This window comes from Ursus maritimus, unplaced genomic scaffold (assembly GCF_017311325.1).
Source record: "Ursus maritimus isolate PB19 unplaced genomic scaffold, ASM1731132v1 scaffold_14, whole genome shotgun sequence".
NCBI lineage: Eukaryota > Metazoa > Chordata > Mammalia > Carnivora > Ursidae > Ursus > Ursus maritimus.
Window position 1 is genome coordinate 19,541,893 of NW_024423786.1, and position 26,661 is coordinate 19,568,553.

The following is a 26,661-nucleotide window of genomic DNA, read 5'->3' on the forward strand; positions in this document are numbered from 1 at the left end:
GCCTTGCCAGAAGCTTAGGCTTACTTGGTGGTTAAACTCACCAGAAAGCATTGGCAAAGCCAGAATATCCATGGCAGTATCCTGAAGACCTTTCTGTGATCCTGGTGGGCACCTCTTCTCAGAATTTTCCAGGTGAGAATCACCTTACATGGCCTGTGATGCAGAACTTTAGGGAGGTCAGTTCAGTAACTTGTCCATATGCTGAGATGGGCTCTCCAGATAACAAACAACTGAGACACTGCTTGTAGCTTTCTCTGCTGTTCATCCCACAAGTGGGTAGATGGTCTGGTTTTAAGTGCCTTAATTATTGTTGTACCTTCTGTCCGGTTGCTAGTATCTAGACCCTCATCAGAAAGTTTCTTCTCCAACTGATTCTGTTTACCTTCTTCCCAAAATTGACAAAAACAAAAAATTACTGATACTAAAGGATAATAGATTAGAGAGACTCCTTAGTCCATTTACTCCTAAACTCTCTTCTTTACTGATCAAGTGGCCCCAACCAGAATCTGTTACTCAGTGATTTTTGAATGTACCCAGGAGGAGAGCCCTGGGAAACTCCGAGCCAAAATTTGAAGTTCGACAAACTATAGCAACAGTGTTATATATTCTTTTTCTTAGTCCTCATTTTCTGCTTTTTTCATTTAGTATTGATTTTTTATATATAAATATTTAATCTGTGACTTAAAAAAAATTGTAAGCCATCTCATCCTTTGTAGAGCACAGGAAGGAGAATAATGGTCAGATTTTTTTTTGAAGTTCCAAATCTGCTCATTTAAACATTAGTTTCATTTCCACTCTTTACTTTGAAACATTGAGGTCTTTTCTCTTCCTCTCTTCAACCGTCATTAAAGTAATTTATGGAATTGATTTTATTGGTTAGAAGATGATTAGCCATGGCACAGCACTCACTTTATTAAGAATTTTCTTAAAACATCAAGTTTTCCTGTTTTTCAACTTTTAAAAAAATTTTACTTCAGTATGGACTCTTAAGTACATTTAAAACTTCATGCTGAGTATATCTAAAATATTGAAGATTTTAAACAGTTTCTCAGTACATAGTATGCATGGATTCAGACTGGATTCTTGCTGTCACCATATGCCAAAGATAGGATAGTGATGTCTTCCCTAAATGCTTTCAGTCACCAAGCAGGGATACTCTGTAGCCAAGTTGAGTGCAAGACTATGTATAATTTCCCGGTAAGTACCTGGGTATCCATTTGTGACAGATGTAGCTTGATCCTGTTATTTTCCTATAGGGGTTTTCAGGGTCCTTGATTGGCCTGCCAGACTGATTTTAAATTCTGAAGTGATATTTTCCCTTAAGAGAGTACATTTAACAGGAAGTATTTATTGGTTGGGGGAGAATTCTATGGAGAAGATTAATGGGTCTCTGATGTTAGAGACAGGGATAAAACACTGTCTTAAGGCAGATTAACAAGGAGATTGGCATTCCCTATGGAAGATCTTTCCTTGGCTTAGAGAATTCTCCTAATATGAGAACCTAAGCAAATGGAGTATTTTCCAGATCTTAATTTCTTTTCATTTTCTTTTTCTCTTTTTAGTATAACACCTGCTCACCACCTAATATCAGTTAAGGAGACAGAATTAACTTATTTCAGGCTGCTTATTTGTTTTAAATATAGATCAGTCATGGATTTTTTCCATTCAGAAGATTCAGGTGTAATAAATTCTAGTTCTGTCATGTGGAATATGAATCCCAGGGAAAACAACAAACAACTGGGCAAAGACTGAGCAGCTAGTCACAGACTGTAAGGAGTAGATGTTGGAAGTCTCCAGACTCTTACATTGTAATGAGGGCTAATATGATTAACCTCATTCCAGATACCCATTGGTGCATATAAACTGAGTTTACAGAGCTGTGTGCTATAGATAAGTGTAGATATATAGCATACACTATGTGTGTGTGTGTGTGTGTGTGTGTGTGTATGTATATATATATTATAAAATACAAAAAATATCTAATAGATCTGTATCTCAAAACTTTAAAGGAGAAAAGGGTGTGAGCTAATATGTTTAAGTTGTGATTTGGGGGACAGTTTGTTACATAGCCATATGTAACTCAAATACACACACACACACACACCCCTTACATTTCCCAAACATAGAACTAACTTGATGAGTTTTAAAGCCAGAGGGTGTGATAATGGTAATAGTTGAAGGTCGGTAGTAGAATTCCTTGTTGTATTGGCTATAACCAGTATGTCATTTTTGCTACTTAGGCCCCTTGTTTAATGATAAATTTATTTGCTGGGAATATTACCATTTCACTCTCTTGCCCTTAATTTCTTACTGAAATAAATTTGCATTTCTTTTAGTTTGACAGGAATGCTATCTTTGTTCTTCTGACTTTGGGGTTGAGATATTGTTAACTTTGGAATCGCAAGCCTTACTATCCTAGGAAAATGTATCCATTCTAGTTAATAAGATTTGTTGTTTGTTTTTACTAATATTTGCATAATGTGCAACCTATGGGGAAGTCCCATTGCAATACAGACACTGAAAGTTTTGGATTGCTTTAATATGAGAGACCATATACTTTTTGTAGTCTAGGTTCTGAAGCTGACCACCTGTATTTATAGGGTCTTGAGAGCTCAGAATGGTCTTTACATTTTTAAATCGTTGTTACATAAGTGTGTCCATAATCTTTATTTTTGCCTCTTGGTCTCCAGAGCCAAAAATAGGCACTGTCTGGCCTTTTATATCAAAAGTTGGCTGACTCCTGATCTAAGGGAATACAGTAACTATTGACAGCATTTGATTGAATATCTGAAGAGTTGACTATGAGGTCAGAGGGGTTACTTTAATTAATGAAGATTCACTTCTAGCTTCCTCAGATTAACCTTTATTCTCTCTGGAGTGGATCCGATCAGGATGTATAACCTTAAGGGTTTTGTAGAAAATAGTGAATGTTTTATAATCTGGAACGTGTGTCTTTCTTTCTAGGCATTTTTTTTTTTAATTAAAAAAATACTGTATAGTTGGGAAATGTGGGAGGGGTGTGTGTGTATGTTTGTATGTATGTATGAGTTATCTATGGCTGTATAACAAATTATCCTCTAAATATCAACTTAAACGTATTATCTCACACCCTTTTTTCTTTAAAGTTTTATTGAGATGTGATTGACATACGCAGCACTATTAAGGCATATAGCATAATGAGTTGACTTACATATATTGTGAAATGATTACCACAGTAAGTTCTGTCACCTCGTAGAGTTTTTAAAAAAAATGGTGAGGGAAGGCTCTTCCCTTGTGATGAGAACTTTTAGGATTTACACTCTTGTAACTTTCAAATATACCGTGAACAGTGTTAATATATTCATCATGTTGTACATTACACCCCCAGGACTTATTTAATCTTTTAAGTGGAAGTTTGTAGCTTTTAACCACCTTTATCTAGGAAATCTAGGAATGGTTCGATTGGGTGGTTCTGGTTCTGGTTCCCTAATAGAGCCTGTAACAGGATGTTGGGTTGGGCTGCAGTCATCCGAAGGCTTGACTGAGGTTGGGGGTCTGCTTCTCTATGACTTACTTAAATGATTTTGCTGAAGACCTCAGTTTCTTGCTGGCTGGAGGTCTTGGTTGCTTACCATATGAACCTCCCCTTAAGGCTTTATAAGTTTCCTCATGACCATGACTGCTGGCTTCTCACACTGGTTCAAGAGTGAGCAAGGAGGAAGCCACAATGTTTGTATTCTAAGCTCAGAAGTCACTTAAGTCATGCTCTGTTTGTTAGATGCTTGTCACCAAGTGTAGCCCATGGTCAAGAAGAAGAGACAGTTAACACCGGAGTACTGTTTTACCTGGAAGGAAGTCTGATTGGTTGGAAAGAGTAGACTCTTACCAGGGATGTTGATATTTCATTTGGAGGCCTCCAGGAGAGGTCACATCTTTGGTTTTGAAAACTGCCTTTGCTCCGAACTGGCTACACAGGCCTGTGGAACTCATCTTACTCAAGCCACTCCATTTTATTCTACCCCCATCAACTCAAGGATCTGCCTGAGCTATTGCCAAACTCCCTTAATAGTTACATTTTCAAATTGGGCTCAATGGATTCAGCTGTGAAGGAGATCGAATAAACCTTTTTAAAAAGACTTATTCCCTCATGTTGCAACATATTCTAAAATATCTCTATTCCGAGAGTACTTTAGAGTACGGATTTTGAATTTAGGGCTAATGTTTAAGATGTCATAGGAGAATAGAAACACAACTTCTCTCAGCCCTGTAATATTAGATGTTGGTAATCCTCTTCATCTTCAAGATAATATTTTATAGAGGCTCAGATTTCAAAAAGTAAGTGAACTATTCTTTTTTTTTTTTAAAGATTTTATTTTTATTTATTAGAGACAGCCAGCGAGAGAGGGAACACAAGCAGGGGGAGTGGGAGAGGAAGAAGCAGGCTCATAGCGGAGGAGCCTGATGTGGGGCTCGATCCCATAACGCTGGGATCACGCCCTGAGCCGAAGGCAGACACGCTGTGCCACCCAGGCGCCCCTAAGTGAACTATTCTTGATCATAAAATAATTAGGGAATTTAAACACACAGGCAGAAACTCAATTTTAGAATAGATAAGTTTAAAAATAAAAAGCTCTGTTAATTTCTCTGTAATAGAAGGCAATGACAGGGCTGGGTGGAGAGGGAAAGATGGAATTGGACGTGGATATTGTACCTTAGTGGAAATAATATAGGTGACTTACAGAAAAAAGGTAGGATGGCAAAAATCAATAAGAGGAGGCATTTGTGGTGTGTGTGGCCATTCTCAATCATTTTAATTTAGCTATGTTTTTGGATACTGTTCAAGGCATGCTCCACCTTAAATGCTGAATTTGTAGTTTTCCTCGTGGGTAAGTTAAGAGAAGAATCAGACAGCTTGAACATTAACATTCTGAGATTCTGCAAGTTCTAGATGGAATCTTGGCCAGTCATCCCTTATTCTTGTTTGTTCTTATGTAAATCGATATTTGTTGGAGCAGTCGTAACTGTGGGATCTACAAATCTGAAATTGCATGCAGATAATTACTTGTGTGTGCACTTTTTTCTGAGTAGGTTAATAACTTTCCCTCATTCACAAAAGCTTCCATGGAAGACCCCACCCATGTTAAGCACTGAAGAATTTATTTGAGATATAGGTAGTGTTCTTTGTTTCTGTTTGCTTAGCAATTGCCACAGTAAATAAATATATCCCAGGAACACAAATCTGGTATTTTTCTGGGAAAATTTATTACTGTAGGTGACCCATAATTCCCTCTACTAACCCATGCTCTTTTCTCTTTGGGCCCTAGAGCAGCATAATAAAATGCAGATCCGTTTTAAGAAGAATATGGATCATTTGGAAAATTTTTATTTTTTTAAGGTACTTTTTTTAAACAGTAGACAGGGGCACCTGGGTGGCTCAGTAGGTTAAGTGTCTGCCTTCAGCTCAGATTGTGATCCTGGGGTCCTCATTCTCTCACTCGCACTCTCTCTTCTCTCTCAAATAGATAAATAAAATCTTTAATATATAATAAAAAGCAGTTGACAGACATATGGTAACATCAGCCACTTCCCTGAAGCTTTAGGTTACATATTAATAAAAGCTAACTATTTTGGAAGGAGGGAGTCCAGTCTGACTTCAGAACTAAAAAATCAGAGTATTTTTAAGTTAATTCAGTTTTATTTTTAAACACAGTATCTATTGCAGTGGTAACTGGTCTAGGCAAGTGTTAAGTGATACATAGGAATAAATCAAATCATACCCTGTTTGCCTGTTCTGGTACATCACTTTCCCATTTTTTAATCTTTCTGAAATAGTAACACATATTAAAATTGTTGACATCTCAGTTGGTGTTAGAAAGTGGGAAGTGTAAAAATTTCCCTTTGACACCTGGTAATATTAAGAAAACATGACATCACTTGGGGCTTGGAGTAGATGAATAAGATTTGTTTTAGTTAGGCAGTGACCCTTCTATTGTAAGCTGGGGGAAATGTTTAGGAGTCTTGATTAGGCACTTAACCTGGTTGTTACTGTGTGTTAAATGCAACCCAGGTTCTTGAGAAAATTACTAGTTATCTCTTAAGCCTCTTTATTCATCTGTAAAATAAAGGAAATTATTTATAACTATGAAAAAACAATAGATCTTCCTTGACTTATGATGGAGTTACGTCCCAGTAAACTCACTGTGAGTTGAAAATATCAGGTCTACAGTGCATGTAACCTGTAACCTAACCTGTGGAACCTCACAGCTTGGCCTAACCTTCCTTAAATGTGCTCAAAATACTTAGGTTAGCTGGCACTTGGGCAAAGTCATCTAACACATAGCTTTTTTTAATGGGATGTATGTATTTTATAATAATATCTCACATAAGGAGCACCTAGTGGCTCAATTAAATGTCTGACTCTTGGTTTCAGCTCAGATAATGATCTAGACCCATGAGATGGAGCCCCACATTGGGCTCCGCACTGGGTGTGGAGCCTGCTTAAGATTCTCTCTCTCTCTCTTTCCATCTGCCTCCCCTTCCTCTCCCTCCCAAAATAAAAATTAATTAATTAATTAATTAATTAATTAAATAATACCTCATGTGATTTGTTGAATTCTGTCCTGAAAGTGAATAACAGAATGGTTGTCAGTGTATCGGTGGTTTACCCTTGTGACCACGGACTAACTGGGAGCTGCATGTGCAGCTGCCCAGCATCACAAGAGAGGATCGTACCACATGTCACTAGTCCTGAAAAAGATCCACATCCAAAATTGGAAGTATGGCCTCTGCTGATTGTGCATCACTTTTGCACCATCGAGTATACCACTGTAAGTTGGGGACCCTCTGCACTTTGTAATTGAACAAAAGAGTATCGAGCTTACTTGAGCAACCTCTGCAGGTATTCTCCTGTCTATTGACATTTTTGGAAGGCATTTGTAATCATGTAACTACAATAAGATTACCCTGAGAATTGTAATTAATAAAATGTTTAAACTCATTACCCTATTATTGGCTACTAACAGCGCTTTTTGGAGTTAACTTTTATTACTAGACAAAAAAGGAAACAAACCATAACTTCCTTTAGGATAACAGAATACCACCCCCCCCCAAAGGCTCCAGTCCTCACACTTCAGTTCTTTGGTGAGGCAGATGAAACAGAGAGAGAAAATTCTCTGAAAAGTTAGAAATTCAGGGAATATGAACAGGGAAAACAAGCAAAACCAGAGAAGTTTCTGTGATTAAATAAATGTGGACTCTTTGGGTAAAGACAGAGTTAACGTGGATTTAATGTATGATTTTTAGTCTTTGATGCTTAGTGTCTATTGTGAACCTTGAGGAGGATATTGAGACATTTTTCTCAAATGTATTTCTTTGAGAAACCTCTACTTTTACCTCTTGGCAACTGCTCTAGGTTTCTGTGAAGTCACATTTTGACTACAAGCCCAGGCTAGGTCTTCAAAAGTTTGAAAATCCTGTTTATTCCTTACAGTCCACTTGGATCTTGGACTGTAGATTTTAATGGTTAGTCCTGATATGTCCTCACCCATTTCCCTACCAATTAAAAATTTATTTGCTACCTGCCATTTGAAAGGAACAGCTTTGGTCTTGATTTCCTGTATTTGTCATTCCTGTGAGATATCTCCTACTTAATAGGATGAAGATGACTATTGATGTGTTCATGTCTTTTTCAAGTTTTTCTAGATTTTAGGTTTGGGATGTGTATATATATTGAGATAACATGGCTGTGACTTATTACTAAGAACAGTTAAGTATAATTTTTAAATGTATTTTTTATGTTTGATGGATTTATTGCAGTAATAACTCATTTAAAAGAACAAGTTTCTTGAAAAGTCGTTTGGAGAAGATACTGGATGAGTGGTCAGATACTGAGTGCACAATAACCTGCTTCTGAAACAGTTGTATTCTCAATTCTAGCCTGTTATTTTATAAGTGAAGTGCGTTCCAGGCTCCTTTACTGGCCCTTTTATTAGCGGGGAGGAGCAGTGGGCCGGTGCTAAGGTAGCAGAAACAGCACTGCTGTGGCATGGCCTGGAGGGGCTTGGAGCCGCTCTGCCTACTTCTCCAGGGAACCTCATTGTAATCGACTAAAACAATCAGAAAAAGGTGAAATTTTTTTCCATGTAGTATTTAATAATGTGAGAAACATAGGATATAATTTTTAAAAGCTACTCTTTTTTTTAAAAACACTGTTTGGCTCTGGGCAGATTTACTTACCTGGAAAATTGACTTATTACCACTGGTACTCAGTAAATGTAGTGTGGCAGTGAAGGCTTGCCTTTTCTTCTTGTTGCAGTATTTATGTAGCAGCAGTCCTCTGAGGCATATATTGATATGAAACTTAGGGAAATATTCTTCCACTTTTACTAAAACCAAAATTTTTAAAACTTGAATCATGTATGCAAAATTGTGTGTGAGTGTGAAAACCAAAATAAGTCTTCTATACTTGTCTCCCCAAGTGTTTTGCTGGTCCAACATTTTATCCTCAACCCTATGAGAGGAATGTAGGACTGGTCTTTTCTTTTTAACCAAGGCTGACGGTTCTTGTTGTAAGTTATTCTGCAAATTAATAAAAGAACCAGAGCTAAAATTCCATTTTCTTAACATCTAGGAATCTTTTCACTACACCAGTTATATTTAGATTAAGAAATAAAAGAAGCAGATTGTCTCCATTAATATTGCTATTTTGTGAAATCTTATTGTCTGATCTCAAATCCATTATTCCAGTTTGTTGAACCTCTTCAGAATTTCATTCTATCACCTAAAGTGGTAGCTCTCTTTTCCAGTCATGTTACCTGTCTACTGTGTCTGTATCTTATCCACTTATTTTTATAAACCTTTATATATAGTATGTACACTCTTACTCATCTGGGTCAATTGGGTAATTTGTAAGAGTTCATAGTAGTTTCTTAAAGCTTTTTAGTTCAGAGTCAGAAATGCTTTATTTCATTACTCTGTGCCAAAATCAGACAAGTAGTCATCTTTACGTCATTCTCTTCTGAGTTCTTATATATTCTATATCAGTTAAAACATTAACACATTCTCTGGGCATGCAACCCAGCAGGCTTCTGGTTTATTTATATTTAATGCAATTTAAACACAAAAGTAGAGACAATAGTCTCCTTTCCCCTCATCACCCAGCTTCAGCGGTTACCTCTTGGCAAACCTTTTGATCTTCACTAATATTATAAAATCTTACTCTTTCTTGTAAAGCCACCAACTGCACTTGTATAAAAGTACATCCTGGGCAAAAAGTTAGCTGAACATCATCAGTCTTTGGGGAATTGCATGTTAAAACCACATTGAGATACTACTGTACACCCACTAGAATGACTCAAATTAAAAAGACTGACAGTACCAAGTGTTACTGAAGATGTGGAGCATCTGGAATGCCCATACTTCGCACAATCCCTTTGAAAAATAGTTTCGCAGTTTCTTATAAAGTTAAATACTTGCCATAAAGTTTAAATATATACCTGCCATAGAAATTTTAGCCAAGGTGGGCACCTGGGTGGCTCAGTCGTTAAGCGTCTGCCTTCGGCTCAGGGCGTGATCCCGGCGTTATGGGATCGAGCCCCACATCAGGCTCCTCCACTGGGAGCCTGCTTCTTCCTCTCCCACTCCCCCTGCTTGTGTTCCCTCTCTCACTGGCTGTCTCTATCTCTGTCAAATAAATAAATAAAATCTTAAAAAAAAAAAATTTAGCTAAGGGAAATGAGAACATGTCCACACGAAGACTTGTACATGAATGTTCATAGTAACCTTAATCATGATAGCTGAAAATTGGCAACAGCCCAAATGTCCATCATTAGGAGACTGGGTAAACAAATACAGCACCAGGGGTGAATCTCCGAATATTATATTAAAAATAGCTATACACAAGTGAAGAATATATGCCATATAATTTCACATAAATTTATGTGAAACTCAGATTTAGTCCATAGTGACAACGAATTGGTGGCCTCCTGGAGCTCGGAGTGCGGGTTGTCTGGAAGGGGAACACAAAGGAACTGTGATTGGGGATGATTACTGCTGTATACATTTGTTAAAACTTAAACTGTACTCTTAAAACTATGTGCATTTTGTCTTATGTAAATTGTGCCTTCTTAAAATGTATCTTAGGCAAAAGTTGTTCCATTTAGCAGACCACAGCACCTATTACTCTTCCTACCTGCCTCCCTTGTTTTTTTTTGGATGGCAGGTGATCAGGCACCTGTAAGCAAGTGGAGAGTCATTTTGGAGGTGCCGCTAGTTATTTCTTCTAAAGCCGTGGACAGAGCTGCACAAAGGGGACAGGAGGGGCTTCTTTGTTTCCCACGCCACGGGCTATTTACTCTTTGGAACATGCGTTCAACTTTGGCTTTTGTACCCTTTTCTATTTCCAGTTTCTTCCAGAGCCTGAAATTTGCCCCCCCCCATGCCAGAAAAATATGTTTTATGTTTTAGAGAACATTTTCTAAATAACTGGAATCCATCATCATTCCTCCTGGCAGTTTTGCCTCTGGCCACAAAATGTTTTGATGATCAAGTATGTCTTCAGAACGCAGCAGTTTTCTGTTAGTAGAAACATTAGATTAGTGAGTACATTTGGAGAAAATGAACTCTCTAGGGCTCCCACTTGCTTAGACATCACCCAGTTGCTGTTAATAGTTGTGCTGTCTGGAATGTAGCACTGATTGTAATAGGATGTAATGATTTATCACTTTACATGACGAGTGAGTGTTTTATTCCCTTTTTAGCTAGGCTGTAATGGTTTTGGGTCTAGTGCTTAGGAATGTAAAATAGTTGTAGGAACAGTTGATCCCAAAACCTTCTGGACTTCAATGGCTCAGAAAAGGGAGGGCTCTTCAAAAGAACTGAACCTGAAGAAGGACCTCCTGGTGGCCAAAGCTGGGACAGTTTGAGCAACAAAATAAATAATGGTAGTATTGGGGTTTATTTATTTATTTTTAAAGAGTTTATTTGAGAGAGTGAACGAGAGAAAGAGAGCACGTGAGCAGGGGCAGAGGGAGACAGAGAAGCAGGCTCCCTGCTGAGCAGGGAGCCCAGCACCAAGCTCGATCCCAGGACCCTGAGATCATGAGCTGAGCCTAAGGCAGACGCTTAGCCGACGAACCACCCAGGCGCCCTGGTAGTATCAGATTTTAACCTATAGAAAAAAAGTAAGTACTGTGAATTCATACTGATAAATAAATGAGAGAGAAGAGACCACTCTTACCTACGGGGAGAATTCCAGTTAATAAATACAGAAGGAAAGAAGGAACTAGAAAACCACCATTAAGGCAAAAACAAAATAGTAATTTTTGCACAATCCACATTTGGATGCTGAATTTAGTGGGTGAAAGTTTGAGGAGAAACTGCATATTTTTATAGATAGTCTCAAGATATCTCTTTTAAGATGTTGATTTAAAAGACAGTAGCTTTAGAGAAACCTGACAGGCACCACCCTAGCCAGGTGGTTATGGTTAACATCACAAATACTAAGACTTGAAAACACGAACCCTTTGATACAGTGTGTGCAGGAGGACATGCGTCTTGGCTATGGTGTTGTCAAAATGTATTGAACTCATTTTGATCATGAGAAAATATCAGACAAACTGAAAATGAAGGAAATTTCTACAGAATAAGTGACCAGTACTCTGTTCAGAGCTATCAACAGCTGTCAAAGACAGGAAACTGAGGAACTATTGAGAAGTAACAACAATGCAATGTGGGGAGCCCAAACAGGATACTGAAAGAAGAAAGGACATTGGTGAGACAAGGAGTGAGAATTAAAAAAAAAAAAAGAAGTGTCCAGAGGCACCTGGGTGGCTCAGTGGGTTAAGTGTCCCACTCTTGATTTTGGCTCAGGTCATGATCTCAGGGTTGGGATGGAGCCCTGTGTTAGGCTCCGTGCTGGGTGCGGAGCCTGCTTGAGATTCTCTATCTCCCTCTCCGCCCCCTCCGACCACCCCCAGCTTGTGTGTGCACACTTACTCCCTCTCTAAAAAAAAAAAAAATGTCCAGTTTAGTTAACAGTATTGTACCCTGGTGTTAATTTTTTGGTTTTGATAGTTATGTTTATGTAAGAAGTAAACATTAGTAGAAGCTGGGTGAGGAGTATATGCTAATAACTTGGTATTATTTTTGCAACTCTAAAATTAGTTAAAAATGAAAAGTAAAACTTATTTTCAGACTTCTGAAACAAAGCATTTGAAAAATCTCTTATCTTTGCAAGTTAGTGAATCAGATTTTCAGCGAATCTTTGAAGAAAGTGAAGTTATAGCAGTTTGGCTTAAGAGGGGAAAAAGTCCATTTCAAGCAAAGATATTTAAGAGTCATTTTTGGAAACCTACAGGATCCTTACCTTTACCTTGTTGGCATCTTATTACAAGGTGTGCAGGTTAGCTTACATCGATGCCAAATGCAGGTACTTGATTTGGAGTGGAGTGCCAACTTGAGAAGTTCTTGTATTGGAATAGTGCAGATACTTGCATGTATGCACTATATCATCTCAGTTTATACAAATACCCCTTTATAAGCGAAGGATTTAGATAAATCTGTGTAATTGGAGAGCTTGCGGGTAGTAGGAGAATCCCACTTGATGCCACAGGACTTAGTCTTGTGATAATGTGGTTCCTGTAAGGCTAAGTAAGCAGACTTACTAATTGTGCAATGCTTTGAGAAGTCATTTGTTATTACCCATAGATCTTTTTACTTTGCTAGAGAAACAGAAAAGATCAAGAGCATTCCTTAGGCTTGACTTCCTAAGAATTTGTACCAATTCCTTGGCCCTAGATATTTAAAAATAATAGACATTGTACAACACAATGCCAGAGGCTGCTTGCTTCCTACCTATATAGTTGTGAGTGTAGGTTGGATATGTTGAAATAGTTGGGATATTTGAGGTAGGAAAGGTGAAGGGGCATATATGTAATGTGGTGAAGGGGCATATATGTAATGTAGTGAAGGAATGGAAGAGAAACATTTCTTTTGCAAATGCACCTCCTTGATTAACAGATTCAGAGACCTGTTTTTTTCAGTCCTCATGTGCTGCATCTTTAAATATTATGGCTATTTTTTCCTGGAATCAATCAGTCAGTGTCTCTCTCTCTCTCTCTCTGTCCCATTCTCTTTTGTTACCCTCACTTTCACTGGCTTTAGTTCACTTTCCTTCCTTCTTGAGGTTTTACTGGGAGGGCAGTGTGGGTTAGTGGAAAGAGCATAAACTTGGGTTACACTCTACCAGGTCTGGCCTTCTGTTTAATGTTGGACCTTCAGGCTTTGGTTCCTTCAGTGACTTCAGAAAGTTGTGAGAATTTGAGATGATACATGCAGGACAGGCAGCACAGTGCCTCTTCATTGCCGATTACTGTTCTTGCTTCTTTCCTCCCCTCTTTGAAACTGGGAGCTGTTCTGTCCCTGGGGTAGGTATTCATATTCATTGAGAACCTACTGTGTCCTAGGCTTTTGCTGGGGAATGGCAGTATAAAAGATGAGTTGGACAAAGTCCCTCAGTTCTGAGGCCCAGAGAGAATGTTAGGTACAGTATTATAATAATAAAGTCTTGTGTTACATGCTGATACAGCATCTGCTGTCTGCACCACACCGTACAGAGGACATGCATTCCTGCAGCCAGCATTAACGGAGCTACTGGTGGAAACAAGTAATGATTTTGAAGCATTTTAAAATTTAAAATGACAGTATTGCTTCAGAGATGTTCATCATCTAGTAAGAAGAGACAGATAAAGAGTGGTATTATAATGTAGAGTATTAAGCAGCAGAGGTAAATCAGGGCGGTTTGGGAACCCTGAAAATCTGGCCACAAGCTGGTATGAGCCAGGAGAATTTGCAAATGCGGTGGCGTTTGGTCTGGGTCTTCAAGTAGTATGGGTTTTGCACATGAATTATGAGGAAGGACATTTCAGAAGCTAAGGGATCAGTAGATGAGCAAGCACAGCAAGTGGTAAGAGGTCTCTCTGGAAAGAGCTGAGCTGAAGTACGCGTGGCTTGAGCTAGACCTCAGGAGCAACCTGAGGTGGTGAGTGGAGGAACGGTGAGCTTGAGAGGAGTGTTGGAACTGAGTTGTGGGGAGCCCTTCACGTCAAGTTAGGAGTTTTACTTCTGTAAACCACTGGCAGGGGCAGAGCTTTTGGACAGAGAAATAGAAAGTTAAACTTTCTTTTTCAGACCTTGGTCTCAATAGTGTCGTGTGAGATTAACTAGAGGGAAGACTGAAAATTACTGGTAGGTCACTGAGGAGGAAGTTGCTTTAGGTCCTGAAGTAGAATGGGGGAAGACGGTGAAGATGTAGAAGTGAGGTAGGATAGATGAGGCAAGTGGCCTGTGTTCGGAGGTAATGGTAGCATGTGAAGAATGAGGAGGAGGAGAGAATATACCAGAATATTCCCAGGAAGGTGTTCTGAACACAGTAATAACAAATGTTTGACACTGAAAACATTAGGCAGCACCCATTGTGATAGATTTGTATGACACCAGTTTGCCACACTTAACTGCTAGGAAAATTCTGAGAATTTTACTCAAGTTAAAAAAAAAATACTTATGGGTAGGGGCTGTGCACAGAATTAACTTTTTATATAGAAATGTTAATGTAACGTCCTTAACATCACTTTCTTTGGCCCTTCAGAATTAAAGGGATTCATCCTAGAAAGAAGTGGCTATCAATGTTTCCCAGCAAGGGTTTTCTTTATCTAAAGCACGTACTGATACTTGCCTGACTCATTTCTTAGGCACTAAGATAAGGTGCCTACTTAGACCTGCTTGGGTGTGATACCTGGCTGCTGATAGTGCATCTCAACATGTTCTCATCTTTATTTAGGTTTCTGTTCTTATTCAGATACTTCTCATGATTTTCTGGTTATTCCTAGAAATGTCGTTCACGTAGAGCAAATAGGACCGGACAGTGAGTTCAAAGATTCACTGTACTGTCGAAGTTGATGCCTGAAGTCCCGCCTGCACCCTGTGCCATACTGCCCCACACTCCGCTTGCAAAACAAAATCATAGTTATCGAGTTGAAGGAATTCTCCGACTCCAGTGCTGGTTTCTCTAGCTGAGAGCTACTGGTGGTTTCAGAGTCCTCATCTTCATTCACATCTAATTTTTCAACCGTTTGAAGTAGTGAGATACCCTAAAATTTCCCTTCGCTTACTGGAAATAAAAACCGTGATTAACCTGAGGTGCCTGAAAATCTAGATGGCCTTAGTAGTTGAAATTGTGTAGAGACCATCAAATAGTCTTCCTCTGGTATCTCTTTGGCAATGGATCAGACCGGTCTCATGGCTATACAGAAGTTGCTTTACATTGTAGCTTGGGTTTTCCCCTTGGAATAGGTGCTACACATTGAAATGATGTTACGTAGATCTGAACAGCTGGCGCGTTCCTGACCAGATGTGCGAGGCTTGGCTGTGTATGGAATCACCAAAGACCTGTATTTTGTATCAGTGTAAATGATATATTTTATACTGGGTAAATCCTTGTGTTGCTATGCAGTACAGAACTTTAATAAAATCATTGCTCAGTGTTTGAGAAGAGTGATCATGCAACTTTATAAAAAGTAACTGTGAATATATTCAAAGTTCTTCGGATTCTTCTTACTAAATCCCCCTCTCTAATAAATAAATCCCAACAACTCAAATGATGAACACATTACACATATTTTTGGTGGGTATCTTGATAAAATTTTAACAGAAGTGCTGTTGTAATCTGGGCTCTTTTCCCATGTTTGTAAATATTTCTACTTCTCTATATTATATTCTTCTACAACCACTGGTTTTCACCTGGGAATGGTTTTGCCTCCTAGAGAACATTTGGCAGCATCTGGAGAAATTTTTGCCTATCAGAACTTGGGGGTGGGGTGCTGCTGGCACGTGGAGGGTAGAGGCCAGGGATGCTAAGTATTCCTCCGTGCTTAAGCACAGCCCTTACAGCAAACAGTTCTGAGGCCCGAAATACCAACAGTGCTGAGGCTGAGAAAACCCCGCAGTAGACAGCCTTCCAAAGTGATGGGAGGCTTTAAGTTTTGATTACCAGTGATTGAGGAAACCCCTTATAACATGATAGTTTGACCAGTAACTAGCTGGTTTGTTAGAACTGTTATTTTCTAGTGTGTACGTTTTTGTTTTGTTTTTAAGGATTAGATTTGAAGGAATCCTTAAAGATTACCTTAATTAAGCCCAACCCTTTAATTTTACAGGTGAGAAAACCAAGACCTGAAGGAAGGTTACTGACTTGTAAGACCTCATATTCCTTTGAATTATCTAATCATATTTTCCCCTTTGAAGATGTATTTTTTTGTTGCTTTCCAAGTGCCCAGTTTTGTGACGTGAACTGTAATTTCAAAGTGGTTAAATGCATTTTAAATGGGGTCTTTGACCGCTGTAAAGTAATTTGCAGAGTAGATTGGACTGCTTTAGCATAGTGTTTCTTGGAGAGAGAAAGCCTTGGTTCATCATTTGGGTTATTTGCATCTGAAAATGTGGTTTACTTAGAGATCTGTAGTTTCTGTGATTTCCTCTTAAATCACTGACATGATTTATAAGGTAATTTTTTGTGTCTTTTGCAGGAGGAGAGAGAGGTCATATCAGAGTCACTAAACCAGCAGTATAGTTTGTACCTCACGATATTTAATCCCGTTTTTAAAAAAGAGGTTAAACGAGTTACTAACAGCATGAACTGAAAACTTGCCTCTACCTTGAGAACAAATACTCTAGTTGTCTTTGTTAAATATTGAATACAGGTGTCTTAGTTAAAGGAGCCTTTAGAGATCACTTACCTCTAATTTCCTTTGCCAGTGAGGAAACGAAAGTTTAGGGAGGGTATGTAACTCATCCAAGGTCACACTGAGTGAGGTTCCAAAATAAATACAGAAAGCAAAAGAGGGGGAGAGCTTAGGCATCTCACTTGTTAAGTCCTATGATCCAGTTTGTGTGACAGAGATCACCCCATAAAACACAAAGGACCCTCACCAGCGATCTGGGCCATTGGAATCTATTGTGTCATATCTTTTCATTTCCTTGGAAAATGAGCATGTATCCACACACATCCCGAGTGCACAGTGCCCTGACTCAGCATATAGTAAGTAAGTACAAGGAAAAAACACGTTCGGTGAATTTGAAAACAAAAGCCAGAATACCAGAGGTGAAACTGGGAGAGGAGACAGCACAAGGCATTCCATGTTTCTGCTCCTTTTCTCAAATGGGGTGTGAGGGGTAGAAGATGCTAGCCCAGAAAGTAGGGATTGGATGCCTGGGTGGGCTTTCTCCTCTAAAAGAGGGGGTGAAGAGAGTTGTGTCTCTGCCGCACCCGCGAGGCTCCCAGACAGCAGCTTCGGATCCTACGCTGCTTCCATCCATTGTGCCGGTGATGCTAAAACACTACTCAGACCAAATCCGCAGCAAGCAAAAGAACCTTTCCAGTCTGACACTGAAGTCTTCTGCTGTAGAATTAAATTTATGTTGAAAATAAGGACTATGGAGGTATCAAAGAGAAATTCAGTTAGCCATCTTCAAAGAAGGTCCAGTTTAAAAACAATTTAGGAAACAGTTTTCCTTACTTAAAGTCAGCTAGTACATTCTTAATCAGTGAGTATGCTTGCTTTTGAGAAATGGCTATGGAAGATCTAAAGGGCATATTTATTATAGGACATTTACTTAAAATATTTGAATGACCATAATAAAAATCCGTTATTTTAGGCACCACAGGGGAGAGGAAATAGAAGGAAGCCAGATTTATAGTCTATGGTTGAAATACTTTAAGCCCACTTCTTGAAAGTTGTTCTGGTGTTTCGTAAGTTTAAATTTTTTCTTTTATTTTCAAACTTTTTAAACCTGCATTTGGAGGTAATGTTGCTTTTCATGTTTCTTTCTTGAAGTTTTGCTGAGGAAGAATTTAAGCTGGAGTTATTTTAGAAGTTGCCTTCTAAAGTGTCTTCTTTCTTTAGCCTATAATAAAATTGCGCAGACTTGCACAGTAAGAAAATTTGGCACAGTTGTAGGATAGCAGTTCTCAAGCTTTTTGGTCAGAAGTTCTGTTGATGAGATTATTATAGATCCCAAGGAGCTTTCCCTCATATTGGTTGTATCTATCTAAAAATATTTTCCATATCAGAAATTAAAACTGAGAAATGTTTAAAACACAAGACTATATACAGTTGACCCTTGAATAACATGGGGGTTACAGGCACCAACTTCCCCTGCCCAACCCCTGCAGTCAAATCTGCATATAACTTTTGACTCCCCCAAAACTTAATTAACTACTAATTGCTTACTGTTATCATTTCTTACTGGTAACATAAACAGTTGTTTAACACGTATTTTGTACATTATATGTTATTACCGTATCCCTACAGTAAAGTAAGGTAGAGAAAACGTTATTAAGAAAATCATAAGGAAAAGAAAATACATTTACAGTACTGTACTATATCAAAAAAGATCTGTGTATAAGCAGTCCCGTATAGTTCAAGCCTGTGTTGTTCAAGGGTCAGCTGTACAAACATACATTTCATTAGATGTCAGAGCAGTGATGTCACATGTCATGTAATCTTTGGAAAGTGAAAAGGCAAGTAACGTTTTCGAATTATTGTGGAAATAATTATTATGGAAAATAAAATTGTTATGGAATTAGTTTTGGCCTTAGTAGGTAGACCCTCCTTGAAAGGGTCTGGAGGAACCCTCCCCCCAGTCTCTGGACCACACTTTGAGAACCATGAGGCTAGATACTCATTGCTAGCAGGTTGTTTTAGCAAATAGGTGTCTTGGGGCACCTAGGTGGCTCAGTTGGTTAAATGTCTGCTTCAGCTCAGGTCATGATCCCGGGGTCCTGGGTTTTAGCCCTACTTCAGGCTCTCTGCTCAGTGGGGAGTCTCCTTCTCCCTCTCCTCCCTGCTTGTTTTTTCTCTCTCTCTCTCAAATTAAATCTTTATAAGTAAAATCTTTTAAAAAAAATAAAATAGATGTCTTACTTTCAAGACTCCAAACCACCTGTAGCTCCTTTTGCCTATTGAATGTGTTTCTTTCTTCTAGAAAAGTTATATAGTGTCTATACTTAGTGGTTATTTGTAAAGTAAGTGTGTTTTCAGGGCATAAGAGACATTTGAATATTCAAAATGACAATTTCAGTCTATAGAACATTGCTGATTCTGCTTTTTATTAATGATGCTTATGTTAGTTCTGTTGGAGCCAGTTGTTCCTAACCAAGTTGTATTTGGTGAGAGTTTATGTAATACGTAGATACTGTACAGTTGGTCTGGTGGCTTCCCCTAAAGTCATTCTCTTTTAAAAGGAATATCTGCAAAACCAAAATTCTGAAATTCTGATACTGATACGCAGACATATTGGTAGCTATGTTGATGAGGATCCTTAAGGCTGCTGTTGCTGCTGGATAGCGTAGTTAACTTTAGGACGCTAACCCGTGTGAAGGACTTATGTCTCTAGAACCATTTTCTAGGGCAAGGCTTACCAACTTCTTTCATTTGTTAATCTAATCTTGCCGTTTGCTTCCCAGTGTCTGAGGAAGGGTGGTAGACACTGCATCTGGAAAAGTAGTGCTCTGAAATGTGTATATTATTTGAAGGGGTATTATTTTGTTGAGTATCTATGCATTCTGTGTACATGTACTATGATAAGGTGAGTGAACTTCACCTTGTTTAATCTTGACTTCAACTATATTAAATGAGATATGGCCCCATTCCCATTTTGAGTAACTACTACTACTAGCTCTCAGTAGTGGGGCCTACTGTCCACAGGCTGTCCTAACTCCAGAGTCTATGCTCTCCCTGTCAGCTGTGTGTGAAGATGGTGTGTGAAGAAGCTGTATGTGAGACAAAGGGGATGGTTTGGGTTTTTTAAAAACTTGATAGCTGGAGTCAGATTTGAGAGAAAGCTTTAGTTTTCTGGTACAGAGTAGAGTGGTTACCCTGAGTCAAGGAAGAGTACTGTTGGGAAGGAGTAACCTTAGAATGGTAACTAAGACCCCTTGGGTCACTTAATGGCTCATTCTAAAAGATAAGCCAAAGGATTTGAGAAATTTCATGAAGACAAGTATTTACATGAGAGAGGAAAGAACATTTTTTTTACATTTAGGAGAAAGAAGAGATACTGTTTGGGAAGCAGAGAGACATTAATAATGCCATACCATGTATGGTCCTAGCAAAGTTAAGTGATAGTTGACTTCTAAAGTTACCCGTTTTATAATGATGGTTGGCTTCAGTGAAAGGCACAAGGTCATACAGGTTTCTTTTTATCCTGGTGCAGCGTGGCCTGACGTTGTGGCAAGAGCAGCCCTGGGGAAGGCCACGAGTACTGATCTTTCACAGGAAAGCCAGCTAGGTCTAGGAAATGATGACATGGGTCCCAGCTAGCCAGCTGAAAGGGCACCGTGGTCATTGGGACTAACAGTGGGTACAACAGGGTCTTGCGTTTCCTGCATCAGGGAGGAATTGGGTTGGGGATGGTTTCATCTTCCCATAGCTGAGCATATGAGTATTTGTTCAGTGGTCTGTTAAGATAATCAGTCCTTTGAAATAGTGGCAGAGAAAGCAATTACCTAGAAACTCCCTGGGGATTTACTTTTAAACCAGATTATCTGCTGTATTTCCTCATCTGTTATTCTTCATTGGGCTGGTTGATCATGTTGGTGATTCTTAGTAATTATTCTATTCTATAACACTGCAACAAATACGAAAAGTACGGAAATTTTTAAGAGAGTAAAACCCTTTATTTAAAAAAGTCTCAGCCTCACAATACGTAGCTGAAAGAATACCGCACTGATCATCTGGAGAGAGTGCTTCTCTTTGTAGTTGTTGACCCTCTCATTTTTTAAAACTGAGAATCTTACTGGCTGTCTAACTTACCTTTTAGAATTGTTGAGGATAAAGTGAGATGATAGTTATTTAAAAAATAAGTATATGCAAAGGGGAAAGAGCCCTAAAAGTGTCCTATTTAACTTTAAATCTGTTCTATACATTTCTAGATTTTAAAAGTTTTCTTTCACCTTTTAAGGTCATGGTCATTGATGTTGGAGCTGGAATTCTAATTTCTGTTTCTGTTCACAACATTTCTCTTCTGGGTTATTCTTGCTATTAAAAAAAAAAATACAGTGGATCAGGAGCTGGTGGGTAAAATGAACAGAAAACAGGTTGTTCTTGTAGGGCCTCTTTTCTGTACTAGTCATCAAAGCCAGGGGCCATTAGTGTGTCTTGGACAGTGTTGTTGACCCAGTGTATACATTGTCTCAGAAGTAAATACAGACATTGCTGTGTTCCCCGCTGGTATGTTTTTGTTTGGGGGCATCATTAATACGAAAGTTCAGTCACTGTTGAGTGGGGTAGAAGCTGTCCTAGCTGGCCCAGGAAATATGTATAGGATGACCTTTTGCACATAGGGACAGGAAAATGGGTCATGTGAAGGTTCCTTTTATATTGCATGTGATCTATCATGACAAATCATGGGCTCTGGATTGGAGTGAGCTAATAGTGGAAAGGCATTCTCAGAACTGTTAAATCCTTGAAGTTGCTAGTTCTTCAACAGATTGCCAAGGCAAGAAAAGGGTTGGGGAATTGTAAACTTCCAGAGAACTTAAGGACAGTATAAGCTGACTTAGTGAAGATGTTTTCTAAGTTTGTAAAGTACCTTTAAGAAAAGAAAAGAAAAAAAGGATGAGTTGATTTTCTGATTCCAGAGCCTTTGGTGAGGGGGTATTTTAATTGGGGAAAGCTGAACATAATCAAGGAAAAGATACAATTTGTTACAGATTCTTCTTGTTCTTTGGGGAGGGGGTATTTTAATTTAGGGAAAGCTGAACATAATCAAGGAAAAGATACAATTTGTTACAGATTCTTCTTGTTTTTTGTTGCCTCAACCACGAGAAAATGGGTTTGTCTTATTGCTTGTTTGGTAGCTGAGATACAGAGAAGTGCATGAGACATGAGTGGTAAGATCTCAGGTTCCCCTGAGTACACAAGCAGACAAGAAAAAGAGTATATGGTGGGAACACTTCTTAAAAATAGGTTTGACTAAAATTAAAAAAAAAAAAAAAAAAGTTTGCCTGTGCTCGCCCAAAGTGGCATGAGTACATATAACAAAAACAATTCAGAAAGATTGTTTTGTGCTGCCATTTCTATTCATTCATTCATGTATGTTCAAATTTTGAAATTTTTCCTAGTCTAAAATGAGGTTGTCCCTACATGAAGATTTGCTTCACTTTTTATGGAATGGACTCTTTTCTGAAATCTCTGGGGTTTTTTGTTGTTGTTGTTGTTGTTGTTGTTGTTGTTGTTGTTTTAAGATTTATTTGTCAGAGGGAGCTAGCGCACAAGCAGGGGGAGCAGCAGAGGGAGAAGCGGACTCCCCACTGAGCAGGGAGCCAAATGCAGACTTCATCCCAGGACCTTGGGATCATGACCTGAGCGAAAGGCACACGCTTAACCCACTGAGCCACCCAGGCCTCCTGAAATATTAGCTATTTTACATGCAAATACATAGACATGTTTTCCTAATGTCTGTTACTGAAATTTCACAGCAGGTTTTCATTGGTAAATGTTTACTGAAACAGCAACAATAAACCTATAAAATAATTTTAAAACGACTTTTTTCCCATTAAAAGTCTTGAAGAAGATACAGAAAACTTGCTTAGTGTCAACTTTACTCTTTAAGGAAAGGAAACTAGCCCCCCCTGTTTATAACGTTTCTCAGAGTTTTTCATTTGTTTTTTGTTGTTGTTAGTTGTTTGGCTTTAATTTAAGGTTTCAACATCTAAAGCTTAAGCCATGTGCTTTGATCTAATGCTTTCTACTGTATTGTGAAGGCTATTAATTGCTTATTTTAGGTTTGTTAGTTGAGAAACCGGTAATTTTGAAGAACTCAGAGTGGCACCTGCATATTGAAGAATTGACTTTTTGCAACATGTTGAAAGTTGTGTCCGTTAAATGTGCTGTCTGTGTGTTGTATGACACTTAAAAGACACATTAGGCAATGTAAATCTGTGGGAGGTAATGATTTCTTACTGATCCACAGTATCCCATATCATGATAAGGGTTCACTCCTTTTTGAGAATGTTCCACAGGCAGTGGAAAGCATTCTTGCCAGTCCCCCTGCCCTTTTCTCCTCCCTTAAGGACAGTCAAGTAGTCCTTTCAAGAATGAGGCTGGTGATGCTAATGAGGCTACTGGCATTCTTGGGGAGTTGTCTAGGGAAGTTGCAGCCTGGGTTAACCTGGGGTTTTCATCCCTGGTACCCTGGGGCCCGAGTCTCTCACAGACACACACATACACACACAGAAACAAGTCTGGGCTCTTTAGAGGCAGAGAGACTCATTGAGTCTCATTTGCCTTCATAACAGGAGTCCAGAGAGAGTCCAGATAGATCTGGGTGAAAAATCTCAGCTCAGCTACTTCTTAGCCTTAGACAAGTCTCTTTATCTTGCAACTCCTCAGTCTTCTTACTTTGTAAAATGGGGACAGTCCATCTCTCCTGTAGAGACGCTGTGCCCAGTCTCACGCATGCTGTGGCCGTCCTGTGATGGCGGCGAAAGGGCTCTGCCTCTGCCTCTGGCACTCCAGCCGCTTCGCAGTATCTCGTCTTGGAGAAGCTGGTGTGGCCTCTGGAGCGGAGTGTGCCGCTCTCCGTGCGGGTTGGACATGCCCATTCTTCCACATGCAATCACAGCACAAGCCTAGGAACAAGGAGGACAGGTGGCAGGAGCTGCGGGAACAGTTCGACAGGGTGGCACTTTGGGGGGTTCACACTTGGTGGGCCTTCTAGTTTTCTGTACTTTCCCCTTCCAAAATGGTTGGCTTTGCTTTTTGAACCAGTAAGTATCGGTATGTACTTTGTTCAGAAACACTGCACCTTTTAAAAATTGGTTAGGTAGGTGTGTGGCACGTGGCCGGCTCAGTCAGAGGAGCATGCGACTCCTGATCTCAGGGCTCTGAGTTTGAGCCCCACGTTGGGTGTAGAGGTTATTTAAAAATAAAATCTTCAAAAAAAAATGGTTAAGTTTATTTCCTACCTCATCCCCTGTACCCTGATTCTAGAAGTTCTATGGGACTTGTTACCGGGGGGGTGGGGGGGTGTGAAAATCTCCTATAGTAATTTAAGTAATAAATGCTTTGTTGTTGTGGAGGGTGCAAGTAATGCCTGAGGAGTTAGGTTGTTACTTTAGGACATATAAGACATAAAACACAGCAATATTTTTGAAACAACACAGATGCTTTTAGCAGACACCCCATATTTCTTGCTTATTTGCTTATTATCAGATCCCAAATAGCCTTGGGTCCTTTTCATTTATGAGGTTGTGGCCTGGTAGGCTATTGGAGGAGAACAGCACTCAACTTCACCATTCTGGTCCAATATTCATTTTCTTAGAAGCAAGTGAGAACAGTCCCATCGCTGTGCACATGTGTTGCGTATAAAGAATTACAGCTGAGTTTTACCTTCTGTACATGTAGATTTTTTTCTTGTAGCTACTGGATCATGGTGCGTGTGCTGAGGAAGAATTCCGACACTGTATTTGTGGAAGTGTTAGGGAATGATCACCAGGGGCGGAACACACACGGGCCCCCTCACCTGTTGTCCATGGTATGCCCAGAGCCTTGGCAGGCCGTCCTTGTTTGCGGGTACTCCGTCCTGGACAAGCGTGATGTCTGGCTGGTTGGGGGCTTCCTTATGGTCCCCACACTCAAGATACAAGTAACATCCTTTTTGATGGAAGCTACACTTGTGGTGAGCGTAGCCTATGGAGTTGTTGAATCACCTGAATGTAACGTAGCACTGTATATCAGCTTTACTCAGATGTAGAAATTAAAGTAAGCAATTTCCTTCTCTCTCTGATCATCACTAGCTCTCTCTTCTGCTCTTATTGCCTGCTGCTCACTGAACCAGACACCACTTATAACGCCCATGGTTTCTGATTCTCTTCTTTGACTTCTAATTTCTGCTCGTAACCCCCCTTTTACCTAGCATCCCTCTTGCGTCTCAGAAGAGAAGTATCCCCATTCTTTTCCCAGGACTGTCTCAATTGTACTTTCTCTCCTTTGCCCCATGAGTTAACCCCTCTGTTTTGCCTGCCTTTGGCCTTTTCTCCTCGTTCAGCATACAACATGATTTTTAAGTCTCCTTTTCCTGTAGAAATCTCAAACGTGGCCTGCTGCTTTCAGTAGTGGCCAGAGCCACCCTCTACCTCAGCACCACGATGCTCTGAGAAGGGTTCCTGTTTCCCACTCTGTACTAGCCCTCACGCAGCCTGTAATCCATCAAGTCTCCGCAGCTCTTGATCCCATGGGGCCTGCTGTCCTAGACGTCAGCATTGACATCCTCCCAGTCACCAAAGCTTGAACCCTCTCGTCCGTTCTCATTTTACTTGGTCTTTCTGTGCTATGTTTCTTTATTCTTTATTCATCCAGTAGATAATTTTATTGAGTAGCTGCCATGGTGCTGAATGACACAGTGACAAGAACGATTAAGATGTGATCTTGCCACTGAGGAGTATACAGTTGATCCGCAATTTCAGTACAGTGTTGCAAGTGACGGAACTTTGTAGGGTGTTCTAGAGTGAGACCCCTCTAACTCAGATTGGCTGGGCCTCTTGATTAGGATGGCGGTTACCTTTGATTCTGTTTCCGTTGAAGGTTCTCTTAGACTGGTGTCCAGGTGTCCCTTGTTTTTGCGTGTCAGAATTCTCTGGAGTAAAGTGCACATACTGGCTTAACTGAAATTCTCCCTCAAGGTGTAGTTTTTCATAAAGTTTTTATGGTTTTTTCACAATATTAACTCTGGTCGAGTTACTCATTTTGACACCTGAGCGTTGTTTAGCGTATGGCATTTTATTTTAACTGATTTAAACTGCTCCGTAATCCCTTTAGACAACTGATCTGTTTGCGTCCCCGGTGAGTGCTTGTGGTATGTTTGGTGGTGGTGATTACCTTCCTTGTAAGTATTAACACATTCGAACTTACTGTTTGGCGGAGTAGCATGTGTTAGAATGGCTGCTGCTGCCTTCCTCAGGACCTGGGGAAAAAGGAGGTTACCTTCCACATAGGGTCCTGTGTGTGTTTGGGGACGGGGGCTTAGAGTAAGTACATTCCTCCCTTTCCCTAGGGAACCTCACGTCTGTGTTTGAATCTCTTGCCCAGTGACAAGAGACTGTGGTCTAGGCTGAGGTGTACCTGGGACTGGGTTTCACGTGGGCCACCCCATGACCAAGGCCTGTGTTGTCGGAGAACAATAGGAAACTTGCTCTGAGATTGCACCTGTGTTGGTCTGTTTTTAGGCAAAGCCACACTGGCACCAAACAAGTACCAGTGCCTTCCATGCTCAGGCTCACCTCGGTGAGCTCATGGGGGTGAGCCATTTGTCTCCTCGTCCTGCTTTCCTCCTCACCCACACCACACCCGCTCTTGGGAGCTCCAGGAACATAGGGGTTAACTGAGGGTTTCAGCATGTCATGTATCTAGTGGCTGTTAGTTTTGTTTTTCCAAATTTTGGTTTGTTTTACCTCCCCACCCCCGCTCCCCCTGCAATGTTCCACCGATGAGCAGACCTGGGGTGTCCGGCTTTTTTTCCTGTCCCAGTGCTCCATCCTGGGGAATGAGAGGAAGCTGTGGGGTCTGAAGGTGATGGTTACATTGTGGCAGCCAGTCGGTCACCTCATTAATGACCCATCTGGGTATT

General features: G+C 39.8%; 1 protein-coding gene across 1 annotated transcript in view; it reads left to right on the forward strand.

The window, feature by feature from the left end:
* Positions 1-26,661, forward strand: part of LOC103674294 (RING1 and YY1 binding protein) — a 79,080-nt gene that overhangs the window by 46,736 nt on the left and 5,683 nt on the right. The window lies entirely within an intron of this gene.